We start from the raw sequence: 11,934 nt of genomic DNA, 5'->3' as shown, positions 1-11,934 counted from the left end.
ATTGTAAGTGCATCTAGTGCCCCTTAGTGATTTTGGTGTATTGAAGACTTATAGGTTAAGGGACTGATGCGTTTGTGAGTGTACACAGGTCTATAAGTCTATGAGGAGTTTGATATTCACAGAGAAAGTCGACCCCTAAAAATGAAGTTCTTCATCTGAAGACTTTGGATTTCTGAAGACTTTCTGAAGACTTTGAAAGTGAAGAAATTGGTGTGACCTTGAAGACTTGATAATCATTCGAGGAACATGAATCGTGAAGACTCTTGTTTTTACTATTTCATTTTCCCTTTCTTGAGTCATAGGAAACACCATACTGTTAAAGGGGGTCGAGGAAATACTAAGGAAAAATTTCCATGTGATGCTCAACTCAAAATCCTACACCTACCAATCCTTTTGAGTGAAGCCATTGGAAATCTCGCACAGTTCAGTCATATTCTTCAGTGACAGAGACGAAGTTCTTCTGGTCTCTGAGGAATTTGTTGTTGGGTTTCGTAGTAATTTCAAAAAATTTCCTACGCGCACACAGGATCATGTGATGCATAGCAACGAGGGGAGAGTGTTGTCTACGTACCCAACGCAGACCGACTGCGGAAGCGATGACACGACGTAGAGGAAGTAGTCGTACGTCTTCACGATCCAACCGATCAAGCACCGAAACTACGGCACCTCCGAGTTCGAGCACACGTTCAGCTCGATGACGATCCCCGGACTCCGATCCAGCAAAGTGTCGGGGAAGAGTTTCGTCAGCACGACGGCGTGGTGACGATCTTGATGAACTACAGCAGCAGGGCTTCGCCTAAACTCCGCTACAGTATTATCGAGGAATATGGTGGCAGGGGGCACCGCACACGGCTAAGGAATCGATCACGTGGATCAACTTGTGTCAACTTGTGTGTTTAGAGGTGCCCCTGCCTCCGTATATAAAGGAGGAGAGGAGGGGAGGCTGGCCGACCAAAGAGGGAGGCGCAGGAGAGTCCTACTCCCTCTGGGAGTAGGATTCCTCCCCCCAATCCTAGTCCAACTAGGATTCCTCGGAGGGGAAGGGAGAGAGGGGGCCGGCCACCTTCTCCTAGTCCTAATAGGACTAGGGGAGGGGAAAGAGGCGCAGCCACCTTGGGCTGCCCCTTTCTCCTTTCCACTAAGGCCCATGATGGCCCATATGGCTCCCGGGGGGGTTCCGGTAACCTCCCGGTAACCCGGTAAAATCCCGATTTCACCCGGAACACTTCCGATGTCCAAACATAGGCTTCCAATATATCAATCTTTACGTCTCGACCATTTCGAGACTCCTCGTCATGTCCGTGATCACATCCGGGACTCCGAACAACCTTCGGTACATCAAAATGCATAAACTCATAATATAACTGTCATCGTAACCTTAAGCGTGCGGACCCTACGGGTTCGAGAACAATGTAGACATGACCGAGACATGTCTCTGGTCAATAACCAATAGCGGGACCTGGATGCCCATATTGGCTCCTACATATTCTACGAAGATCTTTATCGGTCAGACCGCATAACAACATACGTTGTTCCCTTTGTCATCGGTATGTTACTTGCCCGAGATTCGATCGTCGGTATCCAATACCTAGTTCAATCTCGTTAACGGTAAGTCTCTTTACTCGTTCCGTAATACATCATCTCACAACTAACATATTAGTTGTAATGCTTGCAAGGCTTATGTGATGTGTATTACCGAGAGGGCCCAGAGATACCTCTCCGACAATCGGAGTGACAAATCCTAATCTCGAAATACGCCAACCCAACATCGACCATTGGAGACACCTGTAGTACTCCTTTATAATCACCCATTTACGTTGTGACGTTTGGTAGTACCCAAAGTGTTCCTCCGGTAAACGGGAGTTGCATAATCTCATAGTCGTAGGAACATGTATAAGTCATGAAGAAAGCAATAGCAACATACTAAACGATCAGGTGCTAAGCTAATGGAATGGGTCAAGTCAATCAGATCATTCTACTAATGATGTGACCTCGTTAATCAAATAACAACTCATTGTTCATGGTTAGGAAACATAACCATCTTTGATTAACGAGCTAGTCAAGTAGAGGCATACTAGTGACACTCTGTTTGTCTATGTATTCACACATGTATTATGTTTCCGGAAAATACAATTCTAGCATGAATAATAAACATTTATCATGATTATAAGGAAATAAATAATAACTTTATTATTGCCTCTAGGGCATATTTCCTTCAGTCTCCCACTTGCACTAGAGTCAATAATCTAGATTACACTGTAATGAATCTAACACCCATGGAGCTTTGGTGTTGATCATGTTTTGCTCGTGGAAGAGGCTTAGTCAACGGGTCTGCAATATTCAGATCCGTATGTATCTTGCAAATCTCTATGTCTCCCACCTGGACTAAATCCCGGATGGAGTTGAAGCGTCTCTTGATGTGTTTGGTCCTTTTGTGAAATCTGGATTCCTTTGCCAAGGCAATTGCACCAGTATTGTCACAAAAGATTTTCATTGGACCCGATGCACTAGGTATGACACCTAGATCGGATATGAACTCCTTCATCCAGACTCCTTCATTTGCTGCTTCCGAAGCAGCTATGTATTCCGCTTCACATGTAGATCCCGCTACGACGCTTTGTTTAGAACTGCACCAACTGACAGCTCCACCGTTCAATGTAAACACGTATCCGGTTTGCGATTTTGAATCGTCCGGATCAGTGTCAAAGCTTGCATCAACGTAACCTTTTACGATGAGCTCTTTGTCACTTCCATATACGAGAAACATATCCTTAGTCCTTTTCAGGTATTTCAGGATGTTCTTGACCGCTGTCCAGTGATCCATTCCTGGATTACTTTGGTACCTCCCTGCTAAACTTATAGCAAGGCACACATCAGGTCTGGTACACAGCATTGCATACATGATAGAGCCTATGGCTGATGCATAGGGAACATCTTTCATATTCTCTCTATCTTCTGCAGTGGTCGGGCATTGAGTCTTACTCAATTTCACACCTTGTAACACAGGCAAGAACCCTTTCTTTGCTTGATCCATTTTGAATTTCTTCAAAATTTTGTCAAGGTATGTGCTTTGTGAAAGTCCAATTAAGCGTCTTGATCTGTCTCTATAGATCTTAATGCCTAATATGTAAGCAGCTTCACCGAGTTCTTTCATTGAAAAACTTTTATTCAAGTATCCCTTTATGCTATCCAGAAATTCTATATCATTTCCAATCAGTAATATGTCATCCACATATAATATCAGAAATGCTACAGAGCTCCCACTCACTTTCTTGTAAATACAGGCTTCTCCAAAAGTCTGTATAAAACCAAATGCTTTGATCACACTATCAAAACGTTTATTCCAACTCCGAGAGGCTTGCACCAGTCCATAAATGGATCGCTGGAGCTTGCACACTTTGTTAGCTCCCTTTGGATCGACAAAACCTTCTGGTTGCATCATATACAACTCTTCTTCCAGGAATCCATTCAGGAATGCAGTTTTGACATCCATTTGCCAAATTTCATAATCATAAAATGCGGCAATTGCTAACATGATTCGGACGGACTTAAGCATCGCTACGGGTGAGAAGGTCTCATCGTAGTCAATTCCTTGAACTTGCCGAAAACCTTTTGCGACAAGTCGAGCTTTGTAGACAGTAACATTACCATCAGCGTTAGTCTTCTTCTTAAAGATCCATTTATTCTCAATCGCTTGCCGATCATCGGGCAAGTCAACCAAAGTCCATACTTTGTTCTCATACATGGATCGCATCTCAGATTTCATGGCTTCTAGCCACTTTGCGGAATCTGGGCTCACCATCGCTTCTTCATAGTTCGTAGGTTCATCATGATCTAGTAGCATGACCTCCAGAACAGGATTACCGTACCACTCTGGTGCGGATCTTACTCTGGTTAATCTACGAAGTTCAGTAGTATCTTGATCTGAAGTTTCATGATCATTATCATTGGCTTCCTCACTAACTGGTGTAGGTGTCACTGAAACAGTTTTCTGTGATGAACTACTTTCCAGTAAGGGAGCAGGTACAGTTACCTCGTCAAGTTCTACTTTCCTCCCACTCACTTCTTTCGAGAGAAACTCCTTCTCTAGAAATGATCCATTCTTAGCAACAAATGTTTTGCCTTCGGATCTGTGATAGAAGGTGTACCCAACAGTTTCCTTTGGGTATCCTATGAATACACATTTCTCCGATTTGGGTTCGAGCTTATCAGGTTGAAGCTTTTTCACATAAGCATCGCAGCCCCAAACTTTAAGAAACGACAACTTTGGTTTCTTGCCAAACCATAGTTCATAAGGCGTCGTCTCAACGGATTTTGATGGTGCCCTATTTAACGTGAATGCGGCCGTCTCTAAAGCATATCCCCAAAATGATAGCGGTAAATCTGTAAGAGACATCATAGATCGCACCATATCTATTAAAGTACGATTACGACGTTCGGACACACCATTACGCTGTGGTGTTCCGGGGGGCGTGAGTTGCGAAACTATTCCACAGTTTTTCAAATGTACACCAAACTCGTAACTCAAATATTCTCCTCCACGATCAGATCGTAGAAACTTTATTTTCTTGTTACGATGATTTTCAACTTCACTCTGAAATTCTTTGAACTTTTCAAATGTTTCAGACTTATGCTTCATTAAGTAGATATATCCATATCTGCTCAAATCATCTGTGAAGGTGAGAAAATAACGATATCCGCCACGAGCCTCAATATTCATCGGACCACATACATCGGTATGTATGATTTCCAACAAATCTGTTGCTCTCTCCATAGTACCGGAGAACGGTGTTTTTGTCATCTTGCCCATGAGGCACGGTTCGCAAGTACCAAGTGATTCATAATCAAGTGGTTCCAAAAGTCCATTAGTATGGAGTTTCTTCATGCGTTTTACACCGATATGACCTAAACGACAGTGCCACAAATAAGTTGCACTTTCATTATCAACTCTGTATCTTTTGGTTTCAACATTATGAATATGTGTATTACTACTATCGAGATTTAGTAAGAATAGACCACTCTTCAAGGGTGCATGACCATAAAAGATATTACTCATATAAATAGAACAACCATTATTCTCTGATTTAAATGAATAACCGTCTCGCATTAAACAAGATCCAGATATAATGTTCATGCTCAACGCTGGCACCAAATAACAATTATTTAGGTCTAATATTAATCCCGAAGGTAGATGTAGAGGTAGCGTGCCGACCGCGATCACATCGACTTTGGAACCGTTTCCCATGCGCATCGTCACCTCGTCCTTTGCCAGTGCCCGCTTATTCTGTAGTCCCTGTTTCGAGTTGCAAATATTAGCAACAGAACCAGTATCAAATACCCAGGTGCTACTGCGAGCATTGGTAAGGTACACATCAATAACATGTATATCACATATACCTTTGTTCACCTTGCCATCCTTCTTATCCGCCAAATACTTGGGGCAGTTCCGCTTCCAGTGACCAGTCTGCTTGCAGTAGAAGCACTCAGTTTCAGGCTTAGGTCTAGACTTGGGTTTCTTCTCTTGAGCAGCAACTTGCTTGCCGTTCTTTTTGAAGTTCCCCTTTTTCTTCCCTTTGCCCTTTTTCTTGAAACTAGTGGTCTTGTTAACCATCAACACTTGATGCTCCTTCTTCATTTCTACCTCCGCAGCTTTTAGCATTGCGAAGAGCTCGGGAATAGTCTTGTTCATCCCTTGCATATTATAGTTCATCACGAAGCTCTTGTAGCTTGGTGGCAGTGATTGGAGAATTCTGTCAATGACGCAATCATCTGGAAGATCAACTCCCAATTGAATCAAGTGATTATTATACCCAGACATTTTGAGTATATGCTCACTGACAGAACTGTTCTCTTCCATCTTGCAGCTATAGAACTTATTGGAGACTTCATATCTCTCAATCCGGGCATTTGCTTGAAATATTAACTTCAACTCCTGGAACATCTCATATGCTCCATGACGTTCAAAACGTCGTTGAAGTCCCGATTCTAAGCCGTAAAGCATGGCACACTGAACTATCGAGTAGTCATCAGCTTTGCTCTGCCAGACGTTCATAACATCTGGCGTTGCTCCAGTAGCAGGCCTGGCACCCAGCGGTGCTTCCAGGACGTAATTCTTCTATGCAGCAATGAGGATAATCCTCAAGTTACGGACCCAGTCCGTGTAATTGCTACCATCATCTTTCAACTTTGCTTTCTCAAGGAACGCATTAAAATTTAACGGAACAACAGCACGAGCCATCTATCTACAATCAACATAAACAAGCAAGATACTATCAGGGACTAAGTTCATGATAAATTTTAAGTTCAATTAATCATATTATTAAAGAACTCCCACTTAGATAGACATCCCTCTAATCCTCTAAGTGATCACGTGATCCAAATCAACTAAACCATGTCCGATCATCACGTGAGATGGAGTAGTTTCATCGGTGAACATCATTATGTTGATCATATCTACTATATGATTCACGCTCGACCTTTCGGTCTCCGTGTTCCGAGGCCATATCTGCATATGCTAGGCTCGTCAAGTTTAACCTAAGTATTCTGCGTGCGCAACTGTTTTGCACCCGTTGTATTTGAACGTAGAGCCTATCACACCCGATCATCACGTGGTGTCTCAGCACGAAGAACTTTTGCAACGGTGCATACTCAGGGAGAACACTTCTTGATAATTTAGTGAGAGATCATCTTATAATGCTACCGTCAATCAAAGCAAGATAAGATGCATAAAAAGATAAACATCACATGCAATCAATATAAGTGATATGATATGGTCATCATCATCTTGTGCTTGTGATCTCCATCTCCGAAGCACCGTCATGATCACCATCGTCACCGGCGCGACACCTTGATCTCCATCGTAGCATTGTTGTCGTCTCGCCAATCTTATGCTTCCACGACTATCACTACCGTTTAGTAATAAAGTAAAGCATTACATCGCGATTGCATTGCATACAATAAAGCGACAACCATATGGCTCCTGCCAGTTGCCGATAACTCGGTTACAAAACATGATCATCTCATACAATAAAATTCAGCATCATGCTTTGACCATATCACATCACAACATGCCCTGCAAAAACAAGTTAGACGTCCTCTACTTTGTTGTTGCATGTTTTACGTGGCTGCTACGGGCTTAAGTAAGAACCAATCTCACCTACGCATCAAAACCACAACGATAGTTTGTCAAATAGACTCCGTTTTAACCTTCTCAAGGACCGGGCGTAGCCATACTCGGTTCAACTAAAGTTGGAGAGATAGTCGCCCGCAAGCCATCTATGTGCAAAGCACGTTGAGGGAACCGGTCTCGCGTAAGCGTACGCGTAAGGTTGGTCCGGGTCGTCTCGTCCAACAATACCGCCGAACCAAAGTATGACATGCTGGTAGGCAGTATGACTTGTATCGTCCACAACTCACTTGTGTTCTACTCGTGCATATAACATCAACATAAGTAACCTAGGCTCGGATGCCACTGTTGGGTTTCGTAGTAATTTCAAAAAATTTCCTACGCACACGCAAGATCATGTGATGCATAGCAACAAGGGGAGAGTGTTGTCTACGTACCCAACGCAGACCGACTGCGGAAGCGATGACACGACGTAGAGGAAGTAGTCGTACGTCTTCACGATCCAACCGATCAAGCACCGAAACTACGGCACCTCCGAGTTCGAGCACACATTCAGCTCGATGACGATCCCCGGACTCCGATCCAGCAAAGTGTCGGGGAAGAGTTCCGTCAGCACGACGGCGTGGTGACGATCTTGATGAACTACAGCAGCAGGGCTTCGCCTAAACTCCGCTACAGTATTATCGAGGTATATGGTGGAAGGGGGCACCGCACACGGCTAAGGAATAGATCACGTGGATCAACTTGTTGTGTCTTTGGTGCTAGCCCTGCCCCTCTATTTATATGTTGAGCCCCGGGGTCGAAACTTGGAGCAAAAGCCTCCTCAAAGTCGGTTTTTCTCGAAAGGCAAGAGTCCCACTCGGACTCCAGGACCAAACGCCACAATCCTTGGCGTCTGGCCCAGACGCCATGGGCCTCGGCGTCTGGCCCAGGGCCAGACGCCAGGGTCTCCGGCGTTTGGCCCCCTGGACTCCGCAAAACTCCTTTTGCACCGATCTAAAGCCTCATGGGCTTGACCCCTTGGCCTAACCATATCATCCAATATATGAATCTTTACGTCTCGACCATTTCGAGACTCCTCGTCATGTCCCCAATCTCATCCGGGACTCCGAACTCCTTCGGTACATCAAAACATGTAAACTCATAATATAACTGTCATCGTAACCTTAAGCGTGCGGACCCTACGGGTTCGAGAACAATGTAGACATGACCGAGACACATCTCCGGTCAATAACCAATAGCGGGACCTGGATGCCCATATTGGCTCCTACATATTCTACGAAGATCTTTATCGGTCAGACCGCATAACAACATACGTTGTTCCCTTTGTCATCGGTATGTTACTTGCCTGAGATTCGATCGTCGGTATCCAATACCTAGTTCAATCTCGTTACCGGCAAGTCTCTTTACTCGTTCCGTAATACATCATCTCACAACTAACATATTAGTTGTAATGCTTGCAAGGCTTATGTGATGTGTATTACCGAGAGGGCCCAGAGATACCTCTCCGACAATCGGAGTGACAAATCCTAATCTCGAAATACGCCAACCCAACATCGACCATTGGAGACACCTGTAGTACTCCTTTATAATCACCCATTTACGTTGTGACGTTTGGTAGTACCCAAAGTGTTCCTCCGGTAAACGGGAGTTGCATAATCTCATAGTCGTAGGAACATGTATAAGTCATGAAGAAAGCAATAGCAACATACTAAACGATCAGGTGCTAAGCTAATGGAATGGGTCAAGTCAATCAGATCATTCTACTAATGATGTGACCTCGTTAATCAAATAACAACTCATTGTTCATGGTTAGGAAACATAACCATCTTTGATTAACGAGCTAGTCAAGTAGAGGCATACTAGTGACACTCTGTTTGTCTATGTATTCACACATGTATTATGTTTCCGGAAAATACAATTCTAGCATGAATAATAAACATTTATCATGATTATAAGGAAATAAATAATAACTTTATTATTGCCTCTAGGGCATATTTCCTTCATTTGTTATGACTGAAGAGTTAGGAATTCGCCAGTGCGGATTGCCTACAAAGTGAGGAACATGATAGCCCTGAGGTATTTGAGAGTCAAATATTCCGACCGTTGTTGTGCTATGCGCCAGCTGTTCCAAAATATCTACCCACCTAACGGTCATATCATTGAAGGGCATTTATGTCTTATCATGTCGGGCTGCTCCCTAGGCTATAAATAGCCGCCCCCTACAACCACTAGTTGGTTGGCTGCTCCGAGAGAAACTGACACTTGTCATTTGAGAGCAACCCATCCTCCGAGGACTTTGAGTGAAAATCATCAAGTGAGGAAATCCCAAACCCAAACCTACAAACCCCAAAGTGACTGAGCATCACTAAAGAGATTGATCATGCATGGATCCGACGCTTGTTTCCTTTGAAGACTGTGCTTCTTCCAGACGGTTAGGCGTCAAGGTCTAGAGCATCCAAGAGGAATTGTGGATTGCCGAGTGACCGAGTTTGTGAAGGTTCAGAAGTCACCTGAAGACTTACCACGAGTGATTGGGCGAGGTCTGTGTGACTTTAGCTCAAGGAGAATACGGTGAGGACTGTGTGTCCGGGACTGGGTGTCCTCGAGTTTAAATACTCAGCAGCTCCAACCAGATGTACAACTGAGACAACAGTTGGAACTGGTCTACCAAATCATTGTCTTCACCAAGCCTACTGGTTCTATTTCTTCAACTCTTTCATTTCCTCATCTCTGTTGTTGTGTGCTTGTTCATATCTGTTTGAAGACTCTGACTAAAGACTTTCTTAATTTCCTCAGTTCAATTTCTTCAGTCTGTCCGTCTTCATCTTGTGTTATCCTGTGTTTATGTTTTCTGTACTCTGTGCTTGTCTTCATTTCATCATGATGACTATGCGTGCGTTCTGCTATGTTTACTTTTGAGTACTTATTTCTCTGCAAGTAGTTCTTCATTTAGGAATTTCCTCACCAGCAAATTCCTCAGTGAAGAATTCATAAAAATCGCCTATTCACCCCCCGTCTAGTCGATATAACGCACTTTCAATTGGTATTAGAGCAAGGTACTCCCTTGTTCTATGTGATTTTGGTTTAACCACCTGGAGTTATAGTTATGTCGACCGCAGGTATGATCAAGGTCTCTGCTGGGTGTCCTACCTTCGATGGCACGGACTACCCCTACTGGAAGAATAAGATGCGAATGCATCTTGAGGCAATTGATAACGATCTCTGGTATGTTGTGGAAAATGGTGTTCCCTCAGTCACACCTTCCCTGAATGATGCTGATGTGAAGAGATTCAAGCAACTCGACTCTCAAGCAAAGAATATCATATGTGGCCATCTGAGTAAAGGGCAGTATGGTAGAGTGAGTGCTTTGGAAACTGCTAAGCTTATCAGGGATAGGCTCTCCAAAGTAAACGAAGGAGTCTCAACTCAACGTGACTCTCGTGTCGATGTTCTTCGAAATCTCTTCAACCGCTTCAAAAGACTCGACAATGAAAATGTTCAGCAAACCTTCGATCGCCTCACTGATACCTCAAATGAGCTTCAAGCGCTTGGCGCCACTGACATCACGGACCATGAGGTGGTGAAGAAATTGCTGAGATCGCTCGATTCTTCATTTGACACTCTGGCACTGATGATTCAAGAGCGTGCTGATTACAAGTCACTTGATCCCGCTGATATCCTCGAGAGGCTAAACACTCATGAGTTCCAGCTTGCCGAGAAGAGAGATCTCAATGGTTCGAGCTATGGAAAACCATGTGCTCTGAAGGCCAAGGCAGTCTCTGAGTCTGAAGAAGAGGACTCTACCAACAGCCTTGGTGATCCTGAAGAATTGAGCCAGGAACTAGCACTGCTCGTGAAGAAATTTCAGAAGTTCTCAAGACATGGTCGTTTTGGAAAATCCTCAAGGAGCAAAAATTCCTCATCTAGTGACTATAAGAAAAGGCTGTGCCACAAATGCAAGAAACTAGGTCACTACATTCAAGATTGTCCTCAGTGGGACAAGGAATTAAAGAAGAAGAAATACAAGGATTACAGTTCTAATGATGTCAAGAAGAAGAAGAAATCTTCAAAGTCTTCATCATCAAAATCCTCGTAGTCTTCATCTCATAAGAAGAGCAGCTCCAAGAAGGCTCGGGCATTCATTGGCAAGGAAATGGATTCTGAGGCTGAATCTGAGGATCATGAGGAAGAAGAGGCATCCGAGGAGTCTGAGTCGGGTGTGGCAAGTCTAGCTCTTGCTACCGCATTTGTCAGCAAGTCTATCTTCAACTCTGAAGAAAATGGCAACACCAACAATGCTGATGAAGGTAATGATAACTATACTCCCACCTATTGCTTCATGGCAAAGGGTGCCAAGGTAACTAAATACCCCTCCTCTGAATCAAGTGAGGATGAATCTAATGAAAATCTTAAGCCCAACTACTCTAAACTTGATAAGATTGCTGTGAAACAACAAAAGGCTATTGAAAAACTTCATAACATGCTAGACAAAAGTGATGATATGTTGGGTGAAGAAATGGATCGCACTAAAGACTTAACTGAAAATCTTCAGAGACTTCAGTCTAAGTTTGACAACCTTCAAGGTCATCATAACACACTTTTATCTGATCACGAGAAGCTTTCTTATGAATTTATTCAAAGAAAGCAAGATCTTGAGAAGCTAAGAGTGAGTTATGAAGATCTTCAGAAGGAGCGCGATTCATTACTTGCTCAACAAATCAGCGCTACTCAGGAATAATTTTTTCCTCCATGTCTGAAGTGCATTGAACCTGAATCTGCTAATTCTTCACCTGAATGTTCAAATG

Source organism: Triticum dicoccoides, chromosome 1B, assembly GCF_002162155.2.
Source record: "Triticum dicoccoides isolate Atlit2015 ecotype Zavitan chromosome 1B, WEW_v2.0, whole genome shotgun sequence".
Lineage (NCBI taxonomy): Eukaryota > Viridiplantae > Streptophyta > Magnoliopsida > Poales > Poaceae > Triticum > Triticum dicoccoides.
The sequence above is the reverse complement of the archived record's forward strand: the minus strand, read 5'-3'. Positions refer to the sequence as shown.